Source organism: Bidens hawaiensis, unplaced genomic scaffold, assembly GCF_021521415.1.
Source record: "Bidens hawaiensis isolate Kalapana, Puna unplaced genomic scaffold, B.hawaiensis_p1.1 tig00013865_1, whole genome shotgun sequence".
NCBI classification, from domain to species: domain Eukaryota; kingdom Viridiplantae; phylum Streptophyta; class Magnoliopsida; order Asterales; family Asteraceae; genus Bidens; species Bidens hawaiensis.
Window position 1 is genome coordinate 499,792 of NW_027492185.1, and position 17,713 is coordinate 517,504.

Sequence of the window (17,713 nt, forward strand, 5' to 3'; positions counted from 1 at the left end):
TAGACGATCGAACCATGCTCTAGCAGCCCCAACCAGCGTCATTTGGAACATGTAACACCACGTGGGTTCCGTCCAATTGCTGACGGTTGCCCCTGCTATGAACCTGTTCAAATGATCGTCTGGATCAGATATACCGTCATATGTGCCTATGTTGGGCATTTGTTTGGCACTCTTTGGGGCGATTGCCTCAGCAATGTCCCTTGCAAATTTGGACGTTCCTGCATTTGCAACGTTTGGTCTGAACGTTTTAGAGAAGTCTCGTGGACTTCCACCTGTGCTTTTTGGTTTGAAGGCTTGTCCAAAATGCCTTTTCGGTTGGGATTCCGTTTCCTTATGCTTCCCTTTTGCCCTATGGCGAGGGTTCGCGTCGGAGTCGGATTCCTCCGAGTCATCCTCCCAGTATTCGAATTCGTCGGCCTGTTGCACGGAACGCAAGCGTTCGTCCAACTCAGCCTGGAATTCCTTTTGTCGTGCCTCCGCCCATGCCTTAACTTCATCGAGAGTTTGGCGGGGGAGTCTTCGTTTCTCAACCTGGGTATCAGTGGATCCCAGTAGGCGATCATTTACTGCACTTGCCCCAGCTTTGGTAAGTGGGGTAGTGTTCGTAAAATTTACTTCGCTTGCCCCGGCTTCGGTAGCCGGGGTAGTGTTCGTAAAAACTGTGTTGCCGGTATTCCCCCTAGTAGCAGGGGTTATGGTTACCGGAATTTCTCTAACCATCTTTGCAGAAGTTTGAAAAAACTGGAGAAAAATAAAGTTCTAGCTTTATGCACGGATGGCGCCAATGAAGAAACACTAACCGGACCCCGGGCAGATTACTGGTAACCTGGGGGTTGGATAGCTGTTTCCCACGAGGGGTTAGACCCTTGGAAGATGGTTCTTCTGATAACCTGCAAAACAGACACCGTGAGCTCGTCACTGAGTAGGGGGGGGTTCCTCCTTGTGACCACCCTCCGGCGTGAGAATCAGACTAGATTGCTCTTTAAATATAAAAGTATATTAAGAGATTGCTAGAGCAGATATCAGGTATAATATGATGATAATGTAGTAAGATATGTTGTGTTTTGATGATCATACCATTTGGGGTATTTATAGCCGAAGGTAGGTTTCCAAGGAGGTATGGCCGGCTGCAACAGTGTTCCTGTTCATCAACAGTAGCCTACGCACGTGCCCTGCTGGTAGTTGGTGGGTAGGCAGCGGCTGATAGCGACCAGGCCTGCTGTATACTATTCCCTTTCCACCAACTGCCGGCTACGCACGTGGTATGACAGTAGTTGGTGAGTAGGCAGCGGCTTAATAGTGATACAGTACAGGAGCATGCTGCTCGCCATACTGTATCAGTGAGCTGTCGTATCCCTGATCAGATCTTTCGCCCATACCTCGTCAGGTACAGTGAAAGGTCCTTCAGTATAGACTGGCTTATTTGGGCGGGAGTATTCCCCCTCCCGCCTCTGTGCGGGATTGCTCCCGGCTTTGCTCATTCCTTCAGGTGACACTGAATGATCGAGAGCTAAGTACCTAGTGCGTGTAGCCATGCTGCGCGGGTGGCCTTCCCTCATGGCTTGTATCCGAGGCTGCGGGAACAGGCGGAGTCCTTCACCATGGGAGGCATTTCCTGCGGGACCAGCTTGCATACTGCGCGTAAGGACGTCACTTCTCTGAGCATGGTTGGTCCTGCGGATCCAGTTGGTCTCTGCGCAGACGTCCCTGTTTAAGGTGAGTCTTGCGGGTCCAACTGGGCTCTGCTGGGACCTACCTCTTCAATTGCGTCCATGGGTTTATCCATACCCATTCACGGGTACACCATAAAGACGAAATTACTGTTAGAATGCACCTTAAACATATCTAAAAGTTGACTTGAAATATTAATTACTTTACTACACTTCTAATTTTATAATGTTGAATAGTTCAAACAGATTTAACAACATTGAACACACTATTTATTTTGTTCTTTTGTAAAATGGATACTACATTAATATATTCAATTTTACCGAACTAGTATCACCTAATACCTCATTTTTCCCGAACATGTAAATCTTTTTAAAATTGATTCCATGCGTGATCTCATACTTGAATACCTTACTAGATTATTTCGAGTTTTGAGTTTCCCAATCAGATTAAAGTTATTTTTGGTATTCTATTTAAAAATCATAAGAATTTCAGCTATCGTCTTAAACATGTTAAGTTAATATATACACACATGTATAATTGTATATACATAAAAATATAAGTTTTTGTTGATAGTATATGATGTATTTAAATTATTATTTAGTTGGATATAATATAATACAAACATATAAGAAATTGTCATTAGAACTTATCCTCAAGAGATCCCATTATTTATATAATTCAAATTTAGCTAAATCGTATATTATTAGTTGGGCCAATGCATATTAAAAAAACGTTGAAAAGGATTTGCTCCAACTATTATATCCTAATGAAATTGATTTATTTAATAAAAATGGTAATCTTCACCCGTAGAGATTAAACAACGACATGTTGCCAAAGCATATTGTCACCGACACCCAAAATGAATAAAACGTTTGTTAGCATCGTTGGATACATTAAATAAAAATACTTTAGGAAAATAATGTTTTTCTTTTTTTATGTTAGTTGATTAAAGGTGAACACACACCTAATCAAGATAAGCATATTAATTTTGAAGACTTTAAATTAAAGAAGACCCTTTCTAAAGTTCAATAAATTTATAGCAATATCGAAGCAATTGGGATACTTCGATCTTGGTACTTTGTTGTTAAGTTGAGCCCGTTAATGTTACATATTTAAATATCACAACCAATATTGTAGAATTCGCTAGGCGTTAGTTGAAAGGTGACGCCGTAAAGATTAATCGGGATTAATTATATCCGAATTTATATGTAATTTTTCAAATACACATATATCATTTTCAATTTTGACTAAATAACGATTAATCTGCAACTAGTTGATGGATAACAGACTATCGATCGGTGATTAATCGGCGTATAAACAAGATTTTTACAATCATAATTTCAACCAAAACTTTTTAAACTATGTTTGCATGTTTAGTTTTACGAGACCTAAACCACATAACACAACACTTTCAATTGATTTGGATTAGTTTAGTGATTGTTTGGTTCAGGTGTTTGACAAGACCTAAACCGACTCAAAAAAACTCAAATCAAACGGTGCATGAGAATCATCATATCTAAAATAATTGATTTGCCAAAAGGGAACATGGGAAGCAAGTTACTTCACCTCATACGGAAAACCAATGTCATGATTGACCATATGGACCTCTTCCAACATATGCACTTTTATAATTAAAACCCATAGATTCTTGCATTTATTGTTTATGTCTTCCTGTCAATCTTCTTAAAAAAAACTCCACACGAATGCCTTTTATATTATTTTTTTTTTATAAAAAAACTATATTATAGATACCATGATACAAAAGTTACTTTGGTTTCATAATCCAACCTCGATGTACAAAAACTACTGCACAGAGTACAATGCCATGATGCAGTACCCACATGAAAACAAACCATATATCTCTGGCAAGAACATATGTCGAGGTATAAACTAGAGACCATGTGAGGGTTAGTAGTTGGTAATCATAGATAAGTTGCTCTTACAGATACTATGACTTGTGTCGTCCAATACATAAATTAAAATATTAAACTCCCCACCAATGACCCACCCACAATACACAATGACCAAATTGCCCATGGTCTATGAAGAACACAATCCACTTTATATAAATTTGAGTAAACTTTGAATTTTGACATTATGATTTGTTTAAATATCCGGTTTTAATTCAGTAGTTTTAAATCTATGATTTATATTCATGTGGTTTCAATTCACTTGTAATTAAACCCAACTCCACTTACCCCGTTAAGTCCTGTCGTTAAACCCATCAGCGTGCCCCTCATGTGCAGGGCCGTTTTGTCCCTTTTTTCTCCAAATAAACCTCAACCTTAATCCGCAAGCCCCGTCACGCGATGGGCTGGGGTGTATTTGATGGAAAAAAGGACAAAATTGCCTCTCACGTGAGAGACATATTGATGAGTTTAACGATCAGACTTAACGGGGTTAGTGATGTCGGGTTTAATTGTAAGTGGAATGAAACCACATGGACGAAAAACTCAGATTTAAAACTATTGGACTAAAACCGCAGATTTAAACAAACCATATGAACGAAAACTGTAGTTTAATCTATAAATTTATATACAAGTTTGTGTATCAATGTATCATGCAATGGTGGGGAAAAAGGAAAACATGATTATTCTCCAAAGTTTGTCCTTAGAAGGGTAATGATTTGCAATCCAGCTCATACAAAAACTCTATTCAATTTTTTTATTTATTTTGATAATTAAAGTTTAAAAGGTAATCATTTACTAATATTTGTCACCATCAACACTTTAGTGAATATAAATAAAGCACCTCAAAGGCTCAAACTCAATCCTATAGCTTTATTTCAACCAATGAAGCCCAATCCTATTATACTTCCCACCACCACCAATGGTGGCAACCTCCACAAACCACTCATCAACACCAAACACTTCATCCTCCCAACAATCACCTTAGCCCTTTTGATCACAATCCACCTATACGTCGGAAACTTATCCGATCACTCGCTAATTAATCCGTCTACACCCGCTGGTGATGACAAGTGTAACGTCTTTCAAGGAAGTTGGGTGTTTGATGATGAGAGGGAAACATATTATACGAATGAAACAAAATGCAGTAACGATGATCGACAAAATTGTATGAAATATGGGAGGCCCGATACGGGCTTCTTGAAGTGGAGATGGCAGCCCGATAAATGTGACTTGCCCGAATTTGACGCGGTCGAGTTCTTGGAGGCTGTCAGAGGGAAAACCTTGGCGTTTATCGGTGATTCGGTTGGAAGAAACCAAATGCAATCATTGGTTTGCATGTTAGCAAGTGTAAGTTTTCTAAACAAGCCTGATCAGTTCATTGTATTAAGTGAATAATTTCATCAACTTGAATGAATAACTAGTTTAGTGTTTATACATGGCGGTTTAGTAATAAAATACTTAAATTAATTAAAGAATAAAGATACATACTTTTATTTTATACACGTATATATTTAAGTTGTGTGTTGGATGATATATTGATTTTACCCTGAAAGCAACAACAAATGGTGGGTAGTACTCTGACAAGTAATATTTTGTTATGTAGTATTTTGTCTGTTTGAGCCAAGTATAAAGAATTAAGACCATACCCTTAATGGTCCAACTTTTTGAGGCTTACATATATTGACTACAATAAAGATAAATATGGTTATATGTGATGTATATATTGTATAATTATGTTTATGTATAAAACTTAACACAGCCATGAGGGGTTCGGGGAGGACGGCTGGACGAGGCACCTCATTGCAAGCTTTGAACACATGTGGCAATACCACCACCACCTATGTACCCATGCATAGCTTCAAACTCATGTGGTAAACTGTTGCCACATAAACCACACCATTTTCCTTTTATATTCTAACAACCAAATTAAAAATAAAAAAAAATGTTAAAGATGGTCGTGGGTAGATGTTGTAAGTGATTTTACGGTTTATGAGTACTTAAGGGTAGAAATGAACTGGCAATGCAGGATTGGCCGGTGCATGAGTATTACTCATGAGTGTCTCTTCCCCTTATACTATGTGCAGTGAAGGGGCTACCAAATGGGGCGACAAGATTTCACCCCCCACCCCACCCTAAGCTATATATCACACACACACACAAACACTTTATAATAATAATAAAACAAAAGGAAGTTAGGCGACAAAAATTAACCCCCACCCACATTTCGCCTTTAGTCCCCAGTTGGGGGGGGGGGCGTTTTTAAAAAAATGCCCCATTTTGGGCATATTTATCCCCCACTACGTACACTCTTAGAGAGTTGTGTTTTTATTTATTTATTATTGTAAAGCTATAAGTTATTTTCTACCTATTTTACTTCATGTCTTAATAGAGACTAGAACCCATAACACATTTTTACCACTAGACCAGGTAAGAGCCAAACACGCAAACACAGATAAGACTAAGAGTGAGACGTACCACCATAATAAGAAAAGACCATGACAAGAAACGGCATTATCAATAATAGAGTTTAATTGCAATTATTATGTTATAATAATTTATATTTGTTAAAAAAAAGCCGAAAATGTACCCGGTGGTGACTATGACATATTGTAGTATTCGGTAGCTGGAACATCATATATCAAGTATCCGTTTAATATTTGAAAGGGTCTTGAGTGTTCCAAATAGTAGAAATAGAAATAGTTTATTAAAGTTGGATGCTTTCATGTAATAAGTTGAGAGGAAAAACACAAGAGAAAAAAAGTAAGCAATAATGCAAAAAAGAAAATAATGACACAAAAAGGCCCAGTCTTTTTAGCAAGGCAAGTAACGTCTATTATTGAAAGTAAAAAACAAACAAATAGAAAGATTTAGCAGGTGGATATAAAAGTAGGTTGGAAACACATATGCACCAACAGAAAAGGTAACATAATTCATAATTCATTCAATAATGCATATCAGATATAGATATAACCTCTGGCAAAATCCGTACATATTAACTTTTATATTTTACACGAGTCACTTCTATAAATTTAACGAAAAGTAAGTCCAAAACTTTATTAAAAGGAACTTTTTTTATTAATGTTTATATGTTCAAGAATTTAATCAAAGTTATATCTAATTGGAGTCGGGAGTGTCATTGAGAGCAACATTTCTATCTCCTGAGATAGAAATACCGTTTGCGGTTTGCCCTTATAACACCCTCCGTCCCTCCCCAGACCCCTGATAATTTCCGACTTGCCCCTGTCACGGCATGGAAATAATCAGGTTTTGTTTTAACATATCTTAACCGTTAAAAAAGCTGGTTTATTTTCGAGTTGACTTGTCTAAACATTCTAGTTAAACATTTTAACTCACTAACCTGTTTATGACCATTTAAAACATATACTTACAACCCGTCAACCAAATTAACACCTTTGCAACTTGATTATTACCCGTCAACCCACCAATCCGTTTGACAAGTTTAACTAAATATGTTAAATGGGTCATGTTCGGATTACACAATTTTAAGTGTGTGTGGGTTAAGGTTGATGAATTTGACACAATTTTAAGTGTATTCGGTTCAATCCAACAAGACTATTTGTTTGGACCGTGTTCAGGTTACACGATGTTTGTTTGTTAATTAAAAACCTAATTCTGATGTATCTGATTATCAGGAAGCTTATCTCATTGATGTTTCAAATACAAATGATACAAGATTCAGAAGATGGCACTTTCCTACTTACAATTTCACACTAGTAGCAATCTGGTCTCCTCTATTGGTTAAAAGCAAAGACACGAATCCTGAAAAATTCACCCGCAACAGTCTAATGAACCTGTATCTAGACGAGCCGGATGATGCATGGACATCAGAGCTAGATAACATTGATATCATCATATTTTCCGCCGGACAATGGTTTTTCAGACCATTTATGTATTATGAAAAGGGTCAAAGGTTGTCATTTTTGCAACCAAGAAAACATTACAGAAATCAGTCTTTACTACGCGTACCAAATGGCATTCAAAACAACCTTCACCACACTGATAAATATCCACAACTACACCGGGCTAACATTTTTAAGAACATTTTCACCACAACATTTTGAGAATGGAGAGTATAACAACGGAGGAAATTGTGTGCGAACGAGACCATTCACGAAGGAGGAAATGAAGTTGGACGGGTACAAGTTAATGATGTATTCTACTCAAGTGAACGAGTTCAAAGCAGCACAAAAGGAAGGTGAAAAAAAGGGGTTGAAACTTAGATTACTCGACACGAGTGATGCAATGATACTGAGGCCAGATGGACACCCGAACCATTTTGGACATCCAGTCAGCGATAACAAAAGTTACGCGGATTGTGTCCATTGGTGCATGCCGGGGCCTGTGGACACATGGAACGAGTTCTTGCTTGAAATGTTAAAGATGGAAGGCTACGGGTTTATAGAAAAAACGCCTCTAAGGAACATAACGAAGCTGAACCTTCGATGAATTTTGCATAATTATGATTCAAATATGTAAATTACAACATTTGTTAGGATTTGTATCTAGTTCATATATGTTTAAGCAATATTTCAAGAGTGATTATAGAATAATCTATAAGTATACAACTATACTTTCACAAAATGTATAAAAAAAACGAAACTCGACACGTTGTAATCAACAAATCAATCATGTTATGGCCCAAAATATTCCTCTATGTTATGTCTTCATCTAGCCTATTACAGTTGTACATCAAAGCATATTTGACAAGTCATAAAGGGGATTGGAAGTAGATGGAACACACATGTGATTTATTGATTAACGAAGTGAAGTTTTATCTACTATGTTAACCTCCACTTGGTTGTTAGTTTTTTTTTGTTTTATTATGTGTGACCTTGAGGCTTGGACCTACCATTACGACAATCATTCTTCATGAAACAGAAAGTGTCGGTCAGGGGGATAATATTCAAAATCCAAATCATAGATGACTCCATTTGACATCCTGGTTTAGAGGTGGATAGGTTATTATTTAGGCCCCGTTTGGTTGTCCACTAGTCGAGCCAGGGTGGGTTTGAGCTTAAGCTTGACTTATATATGCTCGTTAAATGAGCTTAAGATCGAGCCAACGAGCCAAGCCAAGCTTAGGTCGAGCTTGACTTGGCTACAAAAATGAGTCGGCTCGACTTAGATTGTTTTGGTTAGTTTTATTCGAGTTTTTATCGAGTAAGCTACGGGTCGTGGGCTTTTTGAACAGCCCAGGCGTTTCAAAACGAAACAAGAAAAAACAAGGTTACTTGTATATTAATTTGATAAATGGCAAGAACTCAAAACAAAATCTTCGATTTAGTTGTGATCAGTTGTTACAAACTCCAATAACCAGATCTTCACCAAAACAGTAGAAGATCAAAAATAAACCAATTGCAAACACTTTGATTAGGAATGCCACAATTAGAACTTGAATCAACAGATGAAGAATAGGCGTTTCACCAACACAGTGAAACCGTAGAGAGAACAACAGAGTTTTTATTTTGAGTGAATATAAAACGATTGACCAAAAAATAATATCCCTGCTTCTCTTCATATATCACCGTTTGGACTTTGGATACTTAAAAGTTAAAACCGGTACAAGCCCATTCCATCTCCAAAGCCCACCAGACTCTAGCCCATACAAGTTATGTAAACCGGGCCCAATAGCAATATTCCTCACAAAAATATATACACATAAGAAAAACTAATATGGAAAAAATATAAGATATAAAACTAGAATATATACATCTGTATATTTTAACAATAAAGTTAACCTTAGAATGATCGCAAAACTAGACTCCGGAGGTGCCATGAAATTCAACTTATATTTCATTCTTTCATAATGGCCCATTACATTCTCGCATACCAAAGAGTACACTAGTCTTTTTCGAGTTTTTGTTACACTCTGCCAAACATTCTCGCATACCAATGGTCTTTGCTGGCACCTCCACCTACCAACTGGAGACTCTACATTATCATCATCGGGGTAGTGTTCATGTTGATTGCCTTTTCCGCTATGATCATCTGGGTGGTCAAAGCTAGTACGACTCATCACCATTCCCGACCCAACCACACTTCAACTGTACCTTCACCCAAACCACAAATTAAGGAGATATTTCGTGATTATCTCCTCCATGTGGAGGTTAACCCAAATTCGATAGTCACAATCACATATGAACCAGCTCAGCAAACCCTGCATTAAACGCTACTAGTAAAAGCTTCAAGTTTTTTCTCTTGATCTAAAAGTTTGAAGCTCCTTAAACCAAACAAGACTTTTAATTGAGTATGAGTTTTTTCTTAAAAGCTTGAAGCGTAAAGCTCCTAAAAGGTTCGTGCCAAACATACCCTTAGTTAATTTATTTTTTACTGACACTTATTATCGATTCGTTCACGTCAAGTTAGTATTTATTTAACCTGTGTCTAGTTATTGTTATTTTTTATTACCACTTGTGCATCTCAATGATGACAATAACAATCTTAATAAATGTAGTAAGTGATGATAGCCAGTGACGAAGCTTGGACATACATGTCGAGGAGGCCGGACTCAATATTTATAAAAAAATTCATAAACTTGAGGGGGGTGGGCTTAAATTTCGGTCAGAAACGGGTATATTTACACTATGTATAAGAATTTTCGGCTGAAAAATGATAAATTTACACTACCGGGCGAAAAAACAGAGGAGTCGAGCTTTCGGTCGGAAATGGGTAAATTTACACTATGTATACAAATTTTCAGCTGAAAAAGGATTAAGTTACACTACCGAGCGAAAAAACGGAGGGGGGCAGACTCAAAATTTCGGCCAGAAACGGATAAATTTACACTATATATAAAAATTTTCGACTGCAAAAGAATAAAATTACACTAACGAATGAAAAAATGAAAAGGGTGGGGCCACCCCTACCCCCAACTAACCTACGCCCCTATATTAGCCACGTTTGTTGTTATTTAAATGCATAATGATGATCCTTATTATTTTTCATTAAACGTTTCTAACTAAGTTGCAAATAGTATCGATAATATTAATGACCGTATTTATGGTGTTAATGCTAATATTAATCAATATTAAGATCAATAACCGAAGTAGACTCGTAATTAAATATAGGAACAATTTCATAGAATAGTAACAAAGTTTAAAGTGTTTCAATTAAGTCACTTAACTTTAAAAAGTATTCTAATTAAGTCACTCAACTTTCATATTTTATTAAATTAAAGGTTTTAACATGTTTTTTTAGCCCTTTTCTTTTTTGTTTCACATAATAAATCTTTTTATCTTTTTTTCATGTTGACGTTGAGTGACGACGTGAATTTTATTTTTTATTTATGAATTTTAATATAATTAAAGTTTTTTAAAAATTTTTAAATTTAACAACGTATATTGCAAATTTCGACCCTCACATCTTATCCTCCATTTCTTTCTTGACGCACAAAAAATTTTCTAAATTTAACAACGTATATTGCAAATTTAGATCATGTACAATTTTTGATATATTTCAAGTTTCCTCGTCTTTTTAAAATGTTAATAACTTTGTAATATGAAACTCAAACATTTATTCTCTTTAATTTGAATACCCTATTGTTATACTTTTAAAAAAATGATTTATAATAACGCGGATGCGTTGTGCGTATAACGTGTGTAATTTGTTCATGTGTAATCATTTATTTGATCATGCATGATTATATTTCTTCATGCGTAATTAATAATTCTTCGTGTGTAATTATTATTACTCCATCCGCGTGCAATTATTTAACTTCATGTATAATTAATCATGACACGGAAGGACTAATTTTTACGTTTTGTATGATAAGGTGAACCTCAATTGTACAATAGACACTCCTGAAGAAACACTAACCGGACCCCGGGCAGATTACGGGTAACCTGGGGGTTAGATAGATGTTTCCCACGAGGGGTTAGACCCGGCAAAGATGGTTCTTCTGATAACCTGCAAAACAGACACCGTGAGCTTGTCACTGAGAAGGGGGGGGGGGGTTCCTCCTTGTGACCACCCTCCAGCGTGAGAATCAGACTAGATTGCTCTTTAAATATAAATGTATATTAAGAGATTGCTAGAGCAGATATCAGGTATAATATGATGATAATGTGATAAGATATGATAAGATGAGATGATCATACCATTTGGGGTATTTATAGCCGAAGGTAGGTTTCAAAGGAGGTGTGGCCGGCTGAACAGTATTCCTGTTCTACCAACAGTGGCCTACGCACGTGCCCTGCTGGTAGTTGGTGGGTAGGCAGCGGCTGATAGTGACCAGGCCTGCTGTATACTATTCCTTTTCCACCAACTGCCGGCTATGCACGTGGTATGACAGGAGTTGGTGAGTAGGCAGCGGCTAATAGTGACATACAGTACAAGAGCATGCTGCTCGCCATACTGTTGTCAATAAGCTGTCGTATCTTTAGTCAGATCTTTTGCCCATACCTCGTCAGGTACAGTACAGAAGATCTTCCCGTATCGTACGGACTGGCTTATTTGGGCGGGAGTATTCCCCCTCCCGCCTTGTGCGGGATTGTTCCCGGCTTTGCTCATTCCTTCAGGTGACACTGAGTGATTGAGAACTAAGTGCCTTGTGCGTGTAGCCTTGCTACGCGGGTGGCCTTCCCTGATGGCTTGTATCCGCAGCTGCGGGAACAGGCAGAGTCCTTCACCATTGGGAGGCATTTCCTGCGGGAACAGCTTGCGTACTGCGCGTAAGGACGTCACGTCTCTGAGCATGGTGGGTCCTGCGGATCCAGTTGGTTTCTGCGCAGACGTCTCTTTTCAAGGTGAGTCCTGCGGGTCCAACTAGGCTCTGCTGGGACCTACCTCTTCAAGTCCCCCCAGTCCAATGTTCTTCTCATGAATGTTTAATAAAGTGAGGTGAACTTTTGGACTTAAGCAAAGGGTTTTGAAAAGGGTTTAGTTTTAAGGTTTTCCATGGGGATTCTTCTCGCGGAAGTCCTTATGTCACTCGCAGAAATTCCCGACTTTCCTGCTTGATCTTTGGGTATGATGCGGGTAGGTCTGTAACCTCCTCGCAAGTCAGGAGCGTTGAGTCCCATTTGTGTGGATTCTCCATGAGGTTTTGGTAGTTTTGAACATAGTGATCAATTATGTTAAAACCACCAATTCCATCCTGGAGCTTCAAACAATGTAGTTCTCGACGTTCCCGCTATGCGGGGATGCTATTCCCGTTTCCGCAAGCATTGCCCAGAAGATCCTTCTTGGTTTCAATTCCCTGCGGAGCGCTAGGTATGTGAAGGGTTTTTCCTTAACACTGTACCCGCGCTCGTCTTACGGTTACTTCCAAGGTATTCCTGGCGTCTATTCCCTGCGGGTGCTAGGTATGTGAAGGGTTTTGCCTTAACACTGTACCCGCACCCGTCTTATAGTTACTTGGTTGCCGAGGTATTCTTGGCTTCAATTCCCTGCGGGTGCTAGGTATGTGAAGGGTTTTGCCTTAACACTGTACCCGCATCCGTCTTACGGTTACTTGGTTGCCAAGGTATTCTTGGCTTCAATTCCCTGCGGGTGCTAGGTATGTGAAGGGTTTTGCCTTAACACTGTACCCGCATCCGTCTTATGGTTACTTGGTTGCCAAGGTATTCTTGGCTTCAATTCCCTGCGGGTGCTAGGTATGTGAAGGGTTTTGCCTTAACACTGTACCCGCATCCGTCTTACGGTTACTTGGTTGCCAAGGTAAGGGGTATTTTCCCGCTTACTTTTGAATCTTTTTGAATTTTGAAATTCGAAGAGTTGGTGAAAGGATAAGAACAGTCCAAACCTCTGAAACGTCGTGCGACGGTTTCTTCTGACTGTGTCAGGACGTGCAGAAAGTTATGGTGACGTGACAGTACATGGTCATTCCAGACGCTTTTTCAGGCGCGTGGGCGCGAATTTTCGGGCGCGTGGCCGCGAAATTAATGGTACGCGTCCTTTCAACAGCTGTTGTCAGCTTGCTTTTTGCCACGTGTCATAGTTTCATTGCACCTTCGATTTCTCTCTCTTCCGCATTAAATTCATTGCATTAATTGCGATTAGTATATAAAGGGGGAGAGGGTTCTTTGTAATCCATACTTTCACTATTCTTTTCATCTTCAAAACGATTTCCGGCGAATACTCATCTTTTCAGTCGAGCATTCCCTTGAAATTGTTTTCTTCTGTCATCTGCAAGATGTCTTCACGTGATCTCGAATTTACAGCCCAGGAGGCTGGGGTGTTCGCCGATGACAAGAGTGCTGCTGGCGAGTGCCAGTGTGCTCTGTCTGTCGATCTGTATCAGTACATCGTCAGGAAGTTCATGCTCGAGTCTCTCGAGCCTGAGTTTCCTGAACCCCATCAGACGGTGTATGATGCCCCCAGAGGCAAGATCGGGGTATATGCTGCATTCTTTGTCTATGGGAATCTTAGGTTCCTATTGACAAAGTTTGTTTACCGTGTCCTTGAGAGGCACGGTGTACACTTGACCGAGGTGCACCCGATGGCGATCGCGAAGATTCGCCACTTCGAGTGGGTGTGCCGGATTCTGGGCATTGAGCCCTATGTCGACCGCCTGATGACCTTCTACTCTTGGAGGTGCATCCAGGGGTGGTATACGTTGATAACCCGGATCAAGGGTTTGAAGATTAGCGCAACCGAGCGCAGTCTTCGCTCATGGAAGCGGGAGTTCTTCTTCATCTCCGCTCGCGCCATCCCCCTTTCCATGAAATTCAAGAACGGGCAAGCACTTCCCAGCCTTCACGCCTCCAACTACCAGGAGGCGGAATGGTTCTCGAAGATATCCCGAGTCCAATCTCCGGTTTACCGGTTTGCGGAGTCCGGGATGGTAATGCTCGGGATGAGCCGGGTGTGGAAGGATGCGGATGCGCAAAAGATCCCAATCGTCCTCGAATACGGTTCGAACTCTGTTCCTTACGGTATGCTCTGTTTCTTTTTGTTGATTTAGAATCTCTTCTAACTTCTTTCCTGTTTATTTCAGAGGGGAACGACTTGCAGTCGCTCCTGTATCCGCGGGAGGCTGACGGTCCCGCTCGGATGGGTACTCGCGCTCTAGACGAGAACGAGTTGCCCATCCTAGAACAAACGGCGGATCGGTTCGTGGAGGTCTACCCGTTAGGCCACGAGATCTTGAGCGCCAGGCGGCCAGGTAAGGCGCTATTCAACCCTCGACCCCTCAATGTTGAAACCTCTGCTGGAATTCCTCTAATCGTATGTTCTGATGAGGAATCCGCAGATGGTCCTCCGTTGGTGCGGAAGAAGAAGGCTGCCGGCGGGAAGGGGAAGGAGAAGATGGCCTCCACTGCCGATCCGGTGCCTCGGTCTGACTCAGAGGCCGAGAGCGAGGAGGTGGCGGGGAACCCCGGTGGTGATATGACCACCGCTCCGGAGGCTGCGACGGTCACCTCCGGAGAGCCCCGGATGACGACGGTGAGCGGCGCAAAGAGGCCGGCTCCATCGGGTTCGTCCCCGCCTGTCCGCACTTTCAGGCTCAAGAAAACCCGTAAGTACAAACTTCCTTTATCTTTAACTTCATAGCTTTCCATCATTAACATTTTTCTTCTTTGTGCAGGCGTGGATGTTGACGCATTCCAAGCGCAAAGGAGTACCCCTCCGCCTATGACGGTAGGCTTGGTCAGCCTACCTGAGGCGACGACCCAGGCGGCTGCGCCTGCGCCTGCTTTCGCTGGTTCAGTTGCTCACTCCGTTGAGCCGACTGTTCCAGCTGTGATGACATCACCGCCGGCTGTGAGTGCCATTTTTACCGCATCTTTCACTGAGCCGGCGGTTACTTTTGCTGCGGATTCCGCAGCGGCGACCGCGGCGACTGTTACCATGCCTCCTCCGTCATCGGCAACGACGACCGATCCTTCAGGTATGCATGGGGCTTATCGCCAACCTCTGCCTCCTTCCCATCTGCCTGACCTCTTGGATGGATTTCCCTTGGGTTCAGGTGATGGGTTCGGCGGCTATCGGCCTGTTGTTGACCCTACAGGTGCGTAGGGTTCCTTTGGCCCTTTTCATATTTTTTTTATCATCTTTTCCTAACTGCTTTATGTTTTTTGCAGTGTCGGATTCCAATGAAGTGTATGTTCCACGATGGAACATTCGCCGAGGAACAACCCTTCGCACACCTGTGGAGTGCGTGGAGTGGGCTCGTCACGCTGCTCCCAGTGGTGCTTTGGGGGAAGCTATGGCTAGCTACCAGGAGGGTAGGCTAAGCAATGAGCTTCGGGTTCTCCTGGCCCCGATGCAGCAGCGCGTCGAGCTGCTTTGTCGTGAAAACGACAAGTTTAAAGCAGCTCGCCTTCAGGAAGTAGCTCAGGCGCGGGCTGTCCGGGAGGAGAATAGGAGGCTCTCCGCCGCGGCTGCGGAGAAGGAGAAGGCGTTCAAGGCCCTTGAAGTTGAGGTTCAGGCCCGTCTCGAGGCCCGTTCCAAGGCTGCCCAAGCTGTTAATGAACAGCTTCGGCTGGCTAAGGAAACTGCTAGGAACGCAACTGAAAGGGCCACCAAGGCTGAAGCTGTTGCTGAGCCTCTACGCGTGGAGAATGAAGAGCTTAAAGCCAAATTAGAGGCTCTTCAGCGGGCTCATGATGCCTTGGCGATGGAAGACGCCAAAAAGCTCCATGAGATCTTGGACCAGAGGGGGGGTGCTTGACCACACTGAGCGGAAGCTAAAGGGCGTCGAAGAGGCTGCGGCTAAAGAAGTGTTGCTTGCCAACCTCAATAAAAGTGAAGCCGAACGCGCCCGTAACGAAGCTCAAGCTGCCCTCCAAGAAGCTCTGGTTGCCAAGGAATGGCTTCTTCGAGAAGCGTTGTCTCAGGTATGTTTAGCTTCATGTCTTCACGCTTTTCTTTGTAAATAGAAAAGGTTTTGACACTTGTATATTTTCTTTTTTGTAGGTTGTGCATCGAGTCTTCACGGAGACGTCTTATGACGATGCTATGAGCGCAGCCCTCAACGCTTCTCATGAGGATGGGGAAAAGGCCGGTTTCCTGCTTGGTCTAGGGTTCGTTGAGAAAGGCATCCCGCCTTCCAACTTCCCTTTATTTGATGTAGATACTGAAGCTGTATACGACCAAGCAGTGAATCAGTATGCCGCCTTCCCGCATCCGGTGGTGGAGAAGGTAAACGAAGTTGCTGCTGCTGATGATGGGCTAGCTATCCTTAAAGCTTTCCTTGAACTGCCACGCTCTACTGATGGTGCTGGTCCAAGTGGAAGTGGCCCTGAAGCTTGATCCTGAAGATCCCTTCCCACTGCTAGGATAGATTTAGCTTGTATAGATTTATTTTCTTGTAGGCGGGTAGTTACCCGGCCATTCTTGTAATGAATCATTGTGAAATATAAATCTTTGTGCGGGTAAGACCGCTATTTTCTCTGGATTCCTTGCTTTATAAACGTTATATGACTTGCATACTTTAGTTTAAATTAGCAATTTTCCAAGTGTAGAATAAGTTAACCTTTGAACGTGGTAGATAATAGGTTGAAGTTTTGCTTCCTCTTTCGTGATTGTGCGGGTAGGACCGTCACTTGCACTTAGTAGGATGGCTAAACTTTACCTACATCTGACCTGCATGGAGGTTTTCCTCATCTTTTTTGAAATTTCTAAGTGTTTAGGATAAGTTAACCTTTGAACGTGGCAGATAATAGGTTGAAGTTTTGCTTCCTCTTTCGTGATTGTGCGGGTAGGACCGTCACTTGCACTCAGGGTGGCTAAACTTTTACCTATATCTGACCTGCGTGTAGGTTTTCCTCATCCTTTTGTTAGAAATTCTCTGTTTTGAATAAGTTAACCGTTCGACGCGCGGTTGTCAATAGGTTCGTGTTCAGTTTCCTCTCATGATTCATGCGGATAGATCGGCACTTTCATTTAGTGGGATGACTGAACTTTACCCTTTAACTGACCTGCGTGAAGGTTTGCCGTTTTTTGGGTTTATGCGGGTTTTGCCGCATTCCCCACGCAACGACTTTCCACGTAATTATGCGGTGAAAACCGGCATATCCGTGTTGAATAAATTATCCGTTCGACGCGCGGTTGTTAATAGGTTAGTGTTCAGTTTCCTCTATCGTGATTCATGCGGATAGACCGGCACTTTCATTTAGTGGGATGACTGAACTTTTCCCCTTCAACTGACCTGCGTGAAGGTTTGCCGT

At 41.4% G+C, this 17,713-nt stretch overlaps 1 pseudogene across 1 annotated transcript; it reads left to right on the forward strand.

The window, feature by feature from the left end:
- The first annotated feature begins 4,263 nt into the window (after positions 1 to 4,263).
- Positions 4,264 to 8,650, forward strand: LOC143545175 (protein trichome birefringence-like 19; annotated as a pseudogene). The gene is made up of 2 exons (XR_013137379.1): positions 4,264 to 4,928; positions 7,235 to 8,650. The product of XR_013137379.1 is annotated as a protein trichome birefringence-like 19 (transcript).
- Positions 8,651 to 17,713: the final 9,063 nt, after the last annotated feature.